This window comes from Canis lupus, chromosome 14 (assembly GCF_003254725.2).
Source record: "Canis lupus dingo isolate Sandy chromosome 14, ASM325472v2, whole genome shotgun sequence".
Lineage (NCBI taxonomy): Eukaryota > Metazoa > Chordata > Mammalia > Carnivora > Canidae > Canis > Canis lupus.
In genome coordinates, this window is record NC_064256.1 from 48,627,282 (window position 1) to 48,643,322 (window position 16,041).

Sequence of the window (16,041 nt, forward strand, 5' to 3'; positions counted from 1 at the left end):
AACTGAAATCCTACACCCATTACCCATGAGCCCCTCCACTCCTCCCGTCCCCCAGCCCTGGCGACGGCCACTTACATTTCTGTCTCTAAAGAATTTGGCTACTCTAGGTACCTCGTGTAGTATTCGTCCTTTAGAGATCTGGTGTTGATTTGTTAAACTCATAATGAAATAGGAAAAGCACATCTAGGCTATAAAGAGGAGAGAGGAAAGTAAAAGAGTGCATCATAGCATCTGGAAAGCACACGAAGGAGGCAAGGAGTTAACATAGACAAAGCAGCAGGTGGATGAGGGAGCAGTGCAGCAAAGCCTGGTGAGTGCCTCACCGGTCCAGCTCTAGCTCAAAAGCAGCCCCAAGCAAGTAAACTGAACAAGGAACACAGCTGCTATGTGGCAGAGGCTGGTTTGAGTCTGGGTTTTTCTGACTCTAAAGTTGCACCGCATTGATATTTTAATTTCTCTAACCAGTTTCCTCTAGCCTGGTTACTCATCTTTTACAACATGAAGAAATTCCCCAGGGATAAAGACCATGTCCCTTTCTCTCTGTTTTCTCACACATGCGTCGGTCACCCATCCATTAATTTTAGTACGTTTGACTTTGGAGGCCTTGAACTCCAGGTATCTTTTTTTTTTTTTAAGATTTATTTATTTATTTATGATAGACAGAGAGAGAGAGAGAGAGAGAGAGGCAGAGACACAGGAGGAGGGAGAAGCAGGCTCCATGCCAGGAGCCTGACATGGGACTCCATCCCGGGACTCCAGGATCGTGCCCTGGGCCCAAGGCAGGCGCCAAACAGCTGAGCCACCCAGGGATCCCCGAACTCCAGGTATCTTCTATGATCTTTCCTTTTGTCTGAAACACTCTAACTTAAGAGTGGCTTTCTAGGGTTAACACCTGGTCACTGGCATGTTGGAATAGTGGGCACGGCTCATGGATTCTGCGGCGTCACCCCTCGCTCAGCTCTGATGCCCTCGACGCGGGACTCTCAGCACCTAGATTCTGTGTGTTGGGTTCTCTCTTTGTAAGGGTTTCAAGTCCCACTGAAAGCCACAGCGTTTTTATTATCTGCTGCATTTCTAATGCTCTCGCTGCTGATGTTCTTGTTTGCTTGACAAGCTTGTGCATTTGCTGGAGAAGCAATGTTCTCATCTTGTAAATCTGTTTTAAAAAAAACAACAACAACAAGAAAATAGACTATCCTTCTCACTGCTGATGCTGGCAGTGGGGATGGGGGTTTTGGGGGAATTTTCTAGTTCTGCCAGACTGAGATCCTGCCCAGTGCTCTTCCCTATGCAGGCACAAGGTGAGGGCCCAGTAAGCCACAGTCATTGTTGGCATTCGGCCCCCGGAGCACCCTGGGGAGTTTCCATACAGGAACATGGAGCAAGGACAACATTTCTGCCTACCTTCTCTGATAAATGTCATCACAGAATCTGTCGACGTTAGCCAGGCATTGCGCCAGCTGCTCCAGCTTATGTCCTCAAGCATTCTTTGGTGTCTTCCTGACACGCACACTCCCCATGACTCACACACCCATCCAGTACCCCAAGCTTTGCCCCTCAGAAGGTGAGTTTCCAGCACAGTTTAGGAATAGAAAGAGAAACAAGAACGTCTTCATTTTCTTCAGAGCATCCTGAAGCAGACACTCAGGTAAGAACTTAGGTGCAGGGGGGCTTACTGGGAGGTTACCCCAGGAAGTGGAAGCAGGGAGTGCAATGAGGCAGAGAAGGAGAAAGCCAACAAAGGGGATGTGGACAAGGGGGCTGCAGGACACAATGGGGACTCCAGCTTTCTAGGAACTCTCTGAGAAACTGTAGAACATGCCTTAGGACTGTCCCACCCAGCATGGCAAGGCTGGGCATTTACCCAGGGTCCTCCCCAGGGACCTACCCTCCCACTCCCTGGTTGTACGTGTGCAACCTGTATTGTTGGGAAGGCCCCGGGAAGACTGTCATACTGTTTGGAGGAAAGCAGTGAAGGTGGAGAAAGCTCAAGGCCACAGAACCCAAGACTTTGATCATGAATCTGAGCCAGAGTCCAGAAGCTGAGAGCTGACTCTTACTTAGGACAAGAAAATGACCAAGGTCCTATTCCCAACCTGATTTTAAAATATGACACATTTACTCCCCTGGGGCCCTCAAAATTATTCAGTCCCACCATTTGGTGTGACAGTAATTGATCTGATTTCTCGTAATCCCTTGTCTGTGGTGGCAGTAGTGGCAATGGAAATAAAAAGTCACAAGGGGCACCTGGGTGGTTAAGTTGGTTAAGTGTCTGACTTTTGGTTTTGGCTCAGGTCATGGTCTCAAGGTTGTGAGATCAAGCTCTGAGTTGAGCTCCACATGTAGCATAGAGTCTGCTTGGAGTGTCTCTCTCTCCCTCTCCCTCTGCCCCTCCTCCCCACTCTCTCTCTCTCAAATAAATAAATCATTTTTAAAAGATTTTATTTGTTTATTCATGAGAGACACAGAGAGAGAGAGAGGTAGAGACACAGGCAGAGGGAGAAGCCGGCTCCTCACAGGGAGCCCAATGCAGGACTCGATCCCCAGATTGGGGATCATGCCCTGAGCCGAAGGCAGACACTCCATCATGGAGTGACCCAGGCATCACAATAAATCTTTTTTAAGAAGTCACAAAAGTCATGGCAACACTGGACTGAAGTCAGGCTTCTCCAAACTATTATAAGCTGCCGAATTTTGAGGTGGCTTCCAATAAATATATTTTCTGGTGTCCACTGAGGGAGGCACAGGTATGAAGATCTAGAGTAAACACATGGGTATGGATTCTCAGGAGGCTTTTCTGGTGGGACTGAAGACACCAAGCCAAAGAGGATGGCACTCTGTGGGCTTGTGGAAATGTATCTTAGAGTGACTAGTATGTTCATTCAGTTGCTTAGAGGTGACAAAATCGTTTTTTGGAATTCCCTTGCTCCCCTAAATTTCAGACTGGATTAACAGAAATCGGTCATCTCTGAGTATTATTTTTTTTTTTTTGGCCAAAGAAAATCTTATTTTGTCCACACAAACAGTTGCAACGATCATGATGCAGTTGCAATGGTGATAGGCATCCTGACAAGACCTAGAGGTGCCCATGAACCATTTGATTAAGATTACATACTTGCGTTCTCCTCCATCAGCCTAGGGTGTATTTGCCATTTTATATCCCATTAATGGTTTCTCGGCTAGTTTTTCTTGAGCTCTATGCTAGCTGCTAAAGGTTGCCATGATTCCAGAACCTGAAAAAGCAGTTAACAAATCCACTAAGGTAAGGTGCCACCCATGTTGAAACTATTTGTGAAGTAGGGATCCTCTTTCACCATTTATGATTCATTCAATGATGCTTTGACCAAAATGCCATGCCACAGGTTAGCAGAGGATATGATGGGATAAATGGGCAGGGAACTTGCTCTTTTTGCACAGTCATGTGTTTGGGGAGGTGGGAGGGGATGTCCTTGGGGAAATTAACTGCGTGCTAGTCTTGGCAACTCAGGGTGGAAGCGGAGGTTGTAAAGTAATGAGAATCTGGTGGCTTTCAGTAAGGCCTTTGGATACTATGATGAAAATTAGTCCTGGAGGGAGGACAAAGGTCAGCAAAGGTCATTCCAACATCACAGATGTGAGGAGGGAGGACAAAGAGTGAATAAATTTGTTCTTTTGGTGGTTTGAGTTTAGGAATCTATTCATAGTTTGGGTCTTGGCTGTTGTGTGCTCCGACTAAAGTCCTTTATAGTTAATTTTTATTTTAGCAAAAGTTTGGGTCCATTCTGGAAGTAAAAGTTTGGGGTAGGCAAGAACAAAGTGTTGGAGCATGATATAAATGAACGTTGATGCAAATATTCTCTGGCTCATTCTCTAAAGATTGGGCCTATAGTTCCTGAGAGGGGGGCTTCACAGGAACTAAACCTCCTGGAATCCTGGCAAGAAGCTACCTCTACTCCCATCAGAGCACCAAAAGCAATTTGGAAATTGAACAGTTAGGAACTGGAGGTGGTGGCCACATGAGCCATTGTTGTCTTCATCCCCATGATCTCTCACACTCTGGATGGTTCTTTCAGAGCTCCGGCACCAATATTAAGAATTTCAACACCTCAGGAAGGACAGGGTGGTGGTGTTCCCTATCAGAGATAAGGGCATGGACTTGAGAGTGGTTTCAGTTACTTGCTTTGGGTGAAAATAGAACCAGGTCTCAGACTCTAGGGTGTTGTGCTTTCTGCCCAGTAATCATGATTTCTTTGTCTCCTGTGTTTCAGATGTACCTTCTATTTCTGTGTATGCATCTCTTTCTCATTCTTTTCCTTTCACTTCATCTACCTATGTGCCTATTTCTATCCATGTAGGAAAGGGGCTATCACACAAGTTAGTCTTTTTTTTTTCTTAGAGAGAGCGAGAAAGCGAGAGAGAGCAAGTGTGAGTGGCAGGAGGAAGGGGAGAGGCAGAGAGAGAGAGAGAATGGATCCCAAGAAGACTCCATACTGAGCACAAAGCCCAACACGGGGCTAGATCTCATAACCCTGAGATCATGACCTGAGCTGAAATCAAGAGTCGGACGCTTACCAACTGAGCCACCCAGATGCCCCATGCAAGTTAGTCTTTTAAACAAAGGATAAAATTGACTGCTGGACAATAGGCAAATTGCTATTGCTGGTAAAATATTTCTTTAATTTGAGCTAAGTTCGGAATTTGTTGATAATTTACTCAAGGCATAATATGAGCTATCTGTCAAGTTGGAAGTAATTAGTGATAATTCAATGAAAGGGGACAGTTTTAATTTGTTTAAAAAATCACTTAAAAATTGTAGACATTAACAAACTCATGAAATTAATGTTTGTTGCTGTATATAAACAATTAATGTACTAAGTACTCTGTCCATTAAAGGCAGTTTTAGCAGGGTCTCCATTTGGAAACACTTTGTAGATTATTTGTTTGAGTAACTATGTGCTAGAGTATGATGTTATTAAGTGAAAACGAACTTGAGAAGACAGGCTATTGTTAGAAATTGTTATTCTTCCATGGAATTGAGCCAGACTCCAGCCTTTATTATCAGAAAGCAGTGAAGGAGGCCATGAAATAACACCATTTGGCCTCTAGGGAGAGCATAAAACTCCTCTGCATTAACCCACCTCATCCCATGTCAGAGGGATTCTAATGTGAATGGATCTGTGTACAGGGTATTTAATGACTCCCAGCACTTAGATGTTGAGAATTTTGAGAAACAAGGGAAGAAGTTTTGATTCCAGGTCAGAATGGAAAGTTTTCTGTGTTTTCTTCCCCTCTGTGCAAATTTGCTCTCCTTTCTCCTGGCACTACTTCTGAAAAAGGGGTAAGGGGATGCCTCCCCCTTCTACCTCCAGGAACCTATTGATCAGATTCAAATTCTACTTACCTCTTCCTTGATTTTCTTTGGCCAGATTCCCCTTGGAATGGCTTCACCTGGCTGTTTGAGTGGCAATGATTTGAGGGTCAGAATATGAGTTTGGGCCAAAGGGAAATGAATGGAGGAAGTGTCTTTGTCAGCTTTGCCCCTTACTCTCATAGCTGCCACATTTAAGAAGTGAGTCACTGAGCTTCCTTCCATTAAGGGTTCAATATTGGGTCTGGGCCCAAAGTCCTGCTTAGTGATAAGATGGCACTTTGCCTAGGCTTACGCTGTGTGTGTTGATCTATGTTGTATTAATTATCTATTGCTACATAACAAATTATTCTAAAATTTAGTGACTTAAAATATTAAACATTTATTGTGTCACATGGACTTTGTGGGTCAAAATCTAAGTAGCTTAGCTAGGTGTTTCTAGTTTGGATCTCTTATGAGGTTGCAGTCATAATGTTGGCTAGGGCTACAATCATCTGAAGGCTGGGCTGGGGCTGGAAGATGAATTCCAAGATGGCCCTCTCACATGGCTGGTAAAAGGAAGTCTGCCTCAGTTGTTGTTAGCTGTTGAGAGGAGTTCTAAATCCATATCACTTCAACCTCTCTATAGGGCTGTTGAATTGAGTGTCATCTTGACATGGCAGCTGGCATTCCTTTAGAGTAACTGGTTCAAGAGAGAAGAGTGAGTGAGCAAGGAGAAAACTGCAGTGCCTCTTAGGTCCTAATCTCAGAAGTCATACACCACTGCATCTCTTTGTTAGAACTTAACCCTACACTGAAAAGTAGGGGAATCGGGCTCTACCTTTTGAAGGGAGGAGTACCAGATAATTGGTGGACATATTTTCAAACTACCACACAACGCAAAGACTGCTACTGCTCACCAATCTCTGTGTGTCTCCTTTTATGTTGGGCATGCAGCTAAATTTTCTATCCTTACTCCTTTTTGTCACCTTTGTTTTTGGAGTCATACTCTTACCTCTGTGACTGAAATCGAGTCCATGAACATCAGCAGAAGTGATGCACACACATTCCTTCCAGGCCTGTCCTCTCAGGAGCTCATCCACAGTGGCCTTGGAGGCTTATTGAAGATGTTGCCTCTGAGCTCCTAGCATCACAAGCTGAAAAGAGCCTTGGTGTGACAAGTGGAACAGCTCTGCTGTCTGCAGTGGTCTGAGATCTGAGGAGGTAATACACTTTTATCATTTTAGATGCAGATTTCTGGGTTTATCTCTTATAGCAGCTAGATTTATTTACTCTAGTAGGATATTTTCAACAGGGACTTAAGAAAATGATGTAGGATATGAATATAAGTGTAGGATAACTATAATATTTTACATATTATCATGGAAAATTTGGGGGAAACTGTAGAATACAACGTCAGTGGTAATTTGGGGATAGCTTTTGCTTATTTTGAATACTTGTTTTTGGGGTATTTTCCAAATTCTCTGTTGTTTGTCATTAAAATGTAATATAATATTTATTATAATTTTTATTCAAGTATAATTGACATATATATTATACTAGTTTTGGGCATACAACATAATGATGCAATATTTGTATATATTACAAAATGATCACAGTAATAAGTCTAGTTAACATCCATCTTCATTCACAGTTACAGTTTTTTTCTCTTGTGATGGGGACTTTTAAGGTCTACTCCCTTAGCAACTTTCAAATATACAATACAGTATTATTAACCATAGTCACCATGCTATGCATTACATCCCCACAAAATATTTTATAACTGGAAGTTTGTACCTTTTGACCCTCTTCATTCATTTCACTCACTCCCACCCTTTGCCTCCAGTGGGGATCTTTCCATGTCTAGGAGCTTGGTTTTTTTTGTTTCTTTATTTTTTTTGTTTTTAGATCCACATATGTGTGAGATCATATGATATTTGTCTTTTTCTGTCTGACTTATTTCATTTAGCATAGCACTCTCAAGGTCCATCCACGTTGTTGCAAATGGCAAAATTTCATTATTTCTTATGGCTGAGTAGTATTCTGTTGCATGTGTGTATAGAAATTCATACACACACACACACACACACACACACACATATATAAACTCTTTATCCATGTATCCATCAATAGACACTTATGTTGTTTCCTTATCTTGACTATTAAAAATAGCTACAATAAACATGGAAGTAAAAATATCTTTTTGAATTAGTGTTTTCGTTTTCTTCAGATAAATACCCAGAAGTAGAATTGCTAGATCATATGGTAGGTCTATTTTTAATTTTTTGAGGAACTTCCATGGTGGGTGTACCAATTTGGTTTCCCATTAATAATGCACAAGGGTTCTCTTTTCTCTACATCCTTGCCAACACTTATTTCTTCTTCTCTTTTTGATAATAACCATTCCTACAGGTGTGAGGTGATACCTAACTGTGGTTTTGATTCACAATTTCCTGACAATTGGTGATGTTGACCATCTTTTCATATATCTATTGGTCATCTATATGTCTTCTTTGGAAAAAGGTCTATTCAGATCCTCTGCCCATTTTTTAGTCATATTGTTTGGGACCTTTACCATTGATTTCTAGGAGTTCTTTATATATTTTCATACATTTTAGATATTGACACTTTATCAGATATATGATTTGCAAGTATTTTCTTCCATTTGATGGGCAAATTTTTCTTTTTTCTTTATGATTTCCTTTTTTTGTGCAGAAAGAAGCTTTTTAGTTTGATATAGCCCCACTTGTTTCTTTTTGCTTTTGTTGACTTTGTTTTGGAGTCAGATATATAAGTTATTGTCTTTAAAAAAGCAAAATACTAATTTTGTAAAGATAATGAATCCTTATCTCTATTCTTATTTTTACAACTATTTTTATTTTTGTTTTTCTTTTCTCTCACTTTGATGACTTTTATCAAAAGTGACCAAGATGCAGCTAATTACCTACCTGAGAATCCTAGTTACATGTCCCTCACCTCAATTGAGATTCCCCAGATAGTAGAGATTCATAACAAGAGGGGGCTAAGTCAGAAGATCCGTTGGAACTTCTGTAGTGTAGACCAAGCCAGAGGAAGGAGCCAGGATCTTATGTACCAGGTGGGCATAGATGAACTATGAGAAAAAGCTGTTTATGGCACTAATTCAGTCTCAGGTTTGCTTTTGCATTTTGTAATCTCTTCCTTTTTTATATACTTTTTCTTTCAGTTCCTCAAGTTCTTCCCATATCTATTATTTCATCTCAACTCTATTGTCCTTATAGTTAGTTCCCTGATCCTATTTTCTGGAGGTCATGTTCTCTATGTTTTTTTGAAAACACCAAGCCAATGCCTTCTAAAATTTTCCTTTCTCTTCCTTCCTTCTTTCTTTCCTCTTTGGTTATTGAAATACATTTTTATATGTATGCTCTTCTAAGTTTTCAGGAACATTACCTTTTCCATATGCTTCTGTATATTTTGTTAATCACCTTGTGTTTTTCATTTGTTTGTTTCCACATATTTTAATAGGAAAATATCTGTCTAGGCCAACAGATGATATGCTCAGCATAGAGGGTATCAAAGAGATTCAAAGAGGAATAAGAACGGTATCTGCCCCCTGGGAATACCATCTCAACATTTATCAATACATCCTAACGAATAGTCGCCATACCAAATACTAACCTTACATCAGAGGGAAGAATGGAGCATCCTGAGGGTTTAGAGGAGAGAGCAAGTAACACTGCCTAGAGGCATCAGAGAAGTTTTGAAAAGAAGGATAAATTTGAACCATATTTTGAAGAATGAGTCATAATTCATTCAATAGAGTACAGGAGGAAATAGTACATGTGAGTGAACTTGTAGAGGTAAAGAGAGCAAGTAGTTTGGGATACTGATAGTATAGGGTGATATCCAAGGGTAGGAGATGATGGCAGAGGGATAGGCAGGAGGACATTATGAAGAAACTTGTGGTCCATGCTGATGATTTTAGATTGCAATTATAAGGCAAAAAAGGATCAACTGTTGGCTTTTATTTATTTTTAAAAATATTTTATTTATTTATTCGTGATAGAGAGAGAGAGGCAGAAACACAGGCAGAGGGAGAAGTAGGCTCCACACAGGGAGACCGACGCGGGACTCGATCCTGGGACTCCAGCATCACGCCCTGGGCCGAAGGCAGGCGGTAAACCGCCCAGCCACCCAGGGATCCCCAACTGTTGGCTTTTAAGTAAGAGGTTAATGTGAAGAGTTCTATATTTTGAAAAGCTCATGGTGGCATGGTGGCAGTGTAAAGGATGTATCCAAGAAGTTCCCACTGCAGATGGGTGATTTTCCAAACCCCCTGAGGGACTCCTGAAGACACAGGTGTCCCTGGGAAAGATGCTGCCAATTATTGTGAAAATATGTTTTAATGGTCCTTCTTTTATTTTTTAAGATTTTATTTATTTATTCATGAGAGACACACAGAGAGAGAGGCAGAGACATAGGCAGAGGGAGAAGCAGGCTCCATGCAGGGAGCCCAACGTGGGACTCAATCCTAGGACTCCAGGATCACACCCTGGGCCAAAGGCAGGCGCTAAATCGCTGAGCCACCCAGGGATCCCCAATGGTCCTTCTTTTAAAATAATCCAATTAACCATTTTTCTGCCTTCCATTTAAATATAAATATTTCTATTATGTGAAGCATTCAAAATAGCCCTGGATTGCTCATTCCAGCTAAAAACATGTTTTACGTGCTTGTGCCTTATTTATAGACTGCCTTTGCCATTGAATAATCTGAAAATCTCCTTAGTGGTTAGTGGTGAGAAGTGTGTTGTTTCCCTTTAAAACACTTCCAAACCAGCATTTCCTCCTGTGTCTCCCATGTTCTATTCTCTGTACTTTGGAGACATTAACATGCAGGTCAGTTGGTGTCTGTTGCCTTCTCTCTGTCTCCTGGGACCTAAGGAGGTGTGTAAGCCTGCCGGTCCCCTCTCCAGGACCTTGTATTCTTGGTCCCATCGTGACATCTGCCAGGCTGTGTTTGTTCACTGGGGCTTTTGGCAGCTCCAGTTGCTTGTGAAAATGAGATGATTTATGTAAGACAAAGAAATGCTGCCAAAATGTCAGGATTTGTGCTGTGTCAGGTGGCTGCAGGTGCTCTGCATTGAGCAATAGTCGTTGGAAAGTCATTAGCAATTACTTTACAGCAATTCTGTTAGGTGGGGTAAAGCTTTTCCCAGCAACCCCTGTTTGCATAGGAGCCGAGATGCCAAGAGAATAAAATTCTCTACCTGTGTTCCTTGGTCCCTGCGGGAGTCTTTCTATGGTTGAGATTAGGTGATATCTCTCCTGTTGATGATCCTTATTCCACAGGATGCTCAAAGGCAGCAGAATATTTCTCTGAATTACAGAAACCAGTGAGTAAGGAATAATCAATGGGGCAAAAGGAGTCCCAGCAATGTATTTCTTTGAAGAAGCCTACAGGGAATTTTACTGCACTGAGAGTTCTCTCAATTGTTGAAGAGAACTTTTTGGACCTTTACATCCTGTACTAGTCTGTTAGAGTTGCCATAACAAAATGCTACAGACTGGGTGGCTTAGACAACAAAAATCTATTTTCTTGTAGTTATGGAAGCTGGGTGTCCAAGCTCCATGAATGGCTGGGGTTGATTTGTGCTATGGCCTCACTTCCCAGCTTGCAGATGGCTGCCTTGTTACTGTGTCCTCACATGGCCTTTCCTCTCTGCACACAGAGAGAGGGAGCTCTCTTGGTATCTGTCTCTTCCTGCTTTTTCTTTCTTTAAGATTGATTTATTGGAGAGAGAGAGAGAGAGAGGGAACATGGGGGAGGGGAGGGGCAGAGGGAGAGGGAGAGAGTATCTTAAGTAGACTTCATGCCCAGAAAAGAGCCTGATGACATAGGGCTCCATCTCACGACACTGAAATCACAACCTGAGCCAAAATTGAGTCAGAGGCATCCTGGGTGGCTCAGCGGTTTAGCGCTACCTTCAGCCCAGGGTGTGACCCTAAAGACCCAGGATCAAGTCCCATGTCGGGCTCTCTGCGTGGAGCCTGCTTCTCCCTCTGCCTGTGTCTCTGCCTCTCTCTCTCTCTCTCTCTCTCTGTGTCTCTCATGAATAAATAAAATCTTAAAAAAAAAAAGAAAAAAAAAAAGAGGGGCAACCCCGGTGGCTCAGCGGTTTAGCGCTGCCTGCAGCCCGGGGTGTGATCCTGGAGACCTGGGATCGAGTCCCACGTCGGGCTCCCTGCATGGAGCCTGCTTCTCCCTCTGCCTGTGTCTCTGCCTCTCTCTCTGTGTGTCTCTCATGAATGAATAAATAAAATAAAATAAAATAAAATAAAATAAAATAAAATAAAATAAAATAACAAGAAAAAAGAAACCTAAGATATGGGACTTTTCCTTTAAAAAAAAAAAAAGAAATTGGTGAAATTGGTGAAAAAAGAAAAAGAAATATGCCCAAATGACTGTGCCACTCAGGCACCCCTGTCTCTCTTTTTATAAAACACCTCTCCTATTGGATTGGGGCCCTGACCTTATGACTTCATTTAACCTTAATTACCTTCATAAAGGCCTTATCTCAAATGCACAGTGGAGGCTGAGGCTTCAACAAAAGAATTGGGGCGGGGGGGACAAAATTTAGTCCATAACATGGCCTGACCGGGAAAATGAACACCGAGCCTGGAAACCATGAAAGCCAGGGACTGGGAATTTGAATTTGGACCTCAGGACTAATCGGATTCCTGGCCAAGGGTAGACTATACCACCTCTTCAAAAGGTTTTGCCTGGGAAAGGATGCCCTGTTGGTCCTTGGCTGGGCTGGAAGGAGGAGCTGCTTAGGATAGAGGTATATCTTAGAAGATCTGGGTAAAAAGGCCAGACTATAAAACTCAGGATTTTTAAAACAGAGGCTACCTTGAATAAAATCGATCACTCTCTCAGCTCATGGCACTCTTCATACACATTTCTTTCCTGGTCTCTAAAGTTCTCAATGAATTGCAAGTGGTCTTCTGACAACCCCCGAGCTTACTCATTTTTGTCTTCATCTTCCCTCACCTTGCGGGATGGAGAGACTGTATTTTATCACATAATGACATTCTCAAGGAAAATATAGAAACACCCCCCTACCCCCAAACAACAGATACTACTCATCCCTTGTTTCAAGGGCCTGTATCTGCCTTTTGGGTGGCAGGCAGAGGGAGAAGCAAATACATTTCTACAGAAATACCCAAACACTGGATCAAAAGCAATGTTACATAAAGTGCATTTTGTGAAATTGGACCCTGCAAAGTTCTCTGGGAGGAAGGAGTTCTGTGGACAAATTATTGAGGAAATAAAGAATGTTATTTTCTTTTCACAGAGATTCATATCCCCAAGAGCAAAAATAAGAAATACTGAAAAAAACAAAAAAAGACCTGTTTAATTTTACCTAACCCAGGATTTTCTAAAGTTAAGTGACCAGAAAAGCTACCCTTCTTTCAAGAGCAGACACTTCTTTGGAAAATATTCCAGATTTCTTCAGGTTGTGTTGGCAATGGGATGACATAAAGAACCAAAAATCACAAGATAAAGTCCTGTGGTCACATAATTTATTTCCCTCCCAGAGAGTCCTTAAGTAATCCCCTCAAAATGTAATCCATGCTCATTTTACTATTGTCTGCACCCTCCCGTCCTAATGCTACTCCACTGTATTCATCATAACCTTTTTCCATGCATCGACTTTATGTCTGCAAGAAAAGTGTCTCTTTTCATTTGGTCAAAGGTAAGAGCCTTTTGCGTAATTCAAGTTGAAAAGCATGATTGCATGACAACTCAGGTATCTCCACTTACACTAAACAAGGTCATCCTGGCCTTTCTTCAGGGATCATGTACCATTTTTAGTATTTCTGTAATGCCTGTCTATACTGCCTCACCTACAAATTGGGGCAGTTACAAACACTAGTCTTGCCTATCTCTAAGGTGGGTGACAAAGATTAATAAGGTGAAGTTCAAAGAGCCACTGTTTATTTGGAAAAGAACTGTAAAAAAAAAAAAATACAAGGTGGTTTCATTACCCTAAGAAATTTGCAGAAAACAGCAGAGTCCAAAGAGGCTTCAAAGTCAAATGCAGACCTTGAGTCTGGTTCTGGAAGCACAGGGAAGACCGTGAGTGTGGAGAAGTAGAGCTCTAGAGAACAGGAGCAGAGGGTCCATACTGGGACTAGTCAGTTGCCCAGTGGTTGACTGTCTAGTCAAAAACACTTGGTGTTGCTAAGACGTTGGGGACATGGGGATAATCTAAAACTACTTTGGAGTTTAGAGTCCTAAGGGAAATAATAAAGGAGACAGGCATTCTCTTGCTTTATATCTGGACTATAAGATGGTTTTGGTAAATCGAGGAAAGTATGGTGCTGTCCTACTAGTGACAACAGAATAGGCATTAGCAAGCCTCACCCAAGGTGTCCAGAACACAGGTGAAGAGAAGGTCCACCTCATGTATTAGTAACCAGCATGGCCTTAATCTCACAGGATTCCTGAAGGGGGTCTGGCTAAGCTCAGTTGGTGGAATGTGCAATTCTTGATCTCAGGGTTGTGAGTTCAAGCCCCACAATGGGTGTAGAGATTACTTAAAAATAAAATCTTAAAAAAAAAAAAAAAAGGATTCCCTGAAATAAACAGATTCTGGGGAGGCTTGGCAGTGGTTGTAAGTCCTTCAGCAACAAGCGGGAAAAAGTGCTAGTGAAAGAATAGTTACTGTTAATTTGACCCCACTTTGAACTTCAGCTTTTACTCTGGCAGCACATCAGCACCTTTTTTCCAGAATACTCTTGACATAACCACTAAGATAACCTAATATCCCTGCTCTCTGCATAGTGTTCCAGAGCATTTGCTCTAAAGCCATGCAGCTAGCTGCATTCAAATCCTGATGTTTCTACTTACTACCTGTGTGAGTTTGGGAAAATTACTTAATCTCTCTAATCCTCAACTTCCTTATCTGTAAAATGGGTAAATAACATAGCAAAATTTAGTGGTGTTCTGAGGGTGTGCAGGGGCGGGGGGCGTGGGGGGGGTGCAATTGACTGAGATGGACATCTGGAAAATCCTTTTGGATTGATCAGTTCTCAGGAGGTAGTGAAGAGATAAAGAAGGAAGCCTGGGAGGAGAGGCTAGAGCCAGATCAGAGAGGACTTAGGACACTATCCTAAAGGGTTTACACAAACTCTGAACAACGCTAATGCACACACATGCTAGCTATGGAGTTGAAGCTACCTAAACGTTAAGAACTTGTTTCTGTTTCTGTCTGTATATGCACCTAGAGGAAAGGAGTTCCCTATTCATAACATCATAGACTGCTGCACTCTTTACCTGTAGTATGTAGCCCCGGCCTTCCAACACAACTGTGAATCAACCGGAGCGGAACAGGTCTCTAGATCTTTCCCTGTTAAGAGGACTAAGGAATTTCCCCAGGCTTTCCTCTCTCCACCCATCTTCCTCCACGCCAACCACTTCATCCACCTACCCATGTGTAAGGCCCTGCCTGGGTACTGGAGATGTAGATATGAATAAAATATGATATCCGCCCCCAAGCAGTGAACAGCCTAGTTTAGCGGATGTACATACGAGCAGACATGCCATGACCCAGTGGGCTAAGTGCTTTGGGAGAGATTGGAATACAGAGTGATGGGGTCCCTGAGGGATGGTGGGGAGGCTTCACTAAAGCAGGTATTTGAGGTGGGTCGGGAAGGGTACGTAGGTATTTCCTGGGCTTAGCATCTTGAATGTGAATTGCATGTAAAATAACATTATATTTAGTTGTGTTGACTATTTGTTTTCATGGCAAAGGAGAGAAATGAGCTAAGATCTGTTCAGGGCCCACATGTGTCAGATACTCTACTAGGTGCTTCTTTAAAAATCTTCTCATTTTACTCTTAATCCATTTTGAGGTAAGCACCTCTTCTTTTACTGGTGAGGAAACTGAGGCACAGAGACAATAAATAAATTTACTCAGGATCTCACGGCTAGAAACCGGCTTGAGGAGGAAATAAAAGTGGCTTAAGGCTTTCTCTTTGAGCTTAGGAATAATAGTATTAATAGCGATGATTTATTGAGCATTTACTATGTATCAGCAGTGGTTCTAAGCACTTTACATGTACTCGTTCATACAATTCTTACACTCACCCTGAGAGGTAGGTACGCCTATGATCATCTCAGTACCATAAATGAGCAAACTGAGGCAGAGGTTGAAATAACTGGTACTGGGGCGCCTGGGTGGGTCAGTTGGTTAAGCATCCCCCTCTTGGTTTCAGCTTGGGTCATGATCCAGCCCTGTGTTGGGCTCCACGCTCAGCGGGGAGTCAGCTTCTCGTGCCTGCTGCCCCTCCCCTACTTGTACACATGCACACACTCTTTCTCTCTCTCAAATAAAGAAATAAATCTTTAAAAGGAAGGAAGAAGGAACTGGTAGTGCACTAGTGGCCAGGCAGTCAGGACTCGAACCCAGGCAGTCTAGCCCCAGAACACATTCTGACCTACAATTACAAGATCCAGACAGGGGTCAGAAGAGCCCAGCTGATCGCACCCTAACTGCCCCTCCCCCCTCCAGTCCAGGCTCATCTTACTAACCCAGGGAAAATTGCAATTCAGGTCAGATCAATTCAGGGCAGATACCAAGGGATGTGTCATGGATAAAAATAAGTCACAAAAGTACAATCTGGGGGCTGTGAGGGAAAAAGTGTACGTGTGTTTGTAACCACAATTGCAA

At 42.4% G+C, this 16,041-nt stretch overlaps 1 protein-coding gene across 1 annotated transcript in view; it reads right to left on the minus strand.

The window, feature by feature from the left end:
* Positions 1–5,803: 5,803 nt before the first annotated feature.
* Positions 5,804–16,041, minus strand: part of THAP5 (THAP domain containing 5) — a 144,805-nt gene continuing 134,567 nt past the window's right edge. Inside the window, exons 4-5 of the transcript XR_004804600.2 lie at positions 6,342–6,542; positions 5,804–6,029 (exon numbers count right to left, since the gene is read on the minus strand). The gene's annotated coding sequence lies outside the window, so the exon portion shown is untranslated. The remainder of the gene's footprint in view (positions 6,030–6,341; positions 6,543–16,041) is intronic.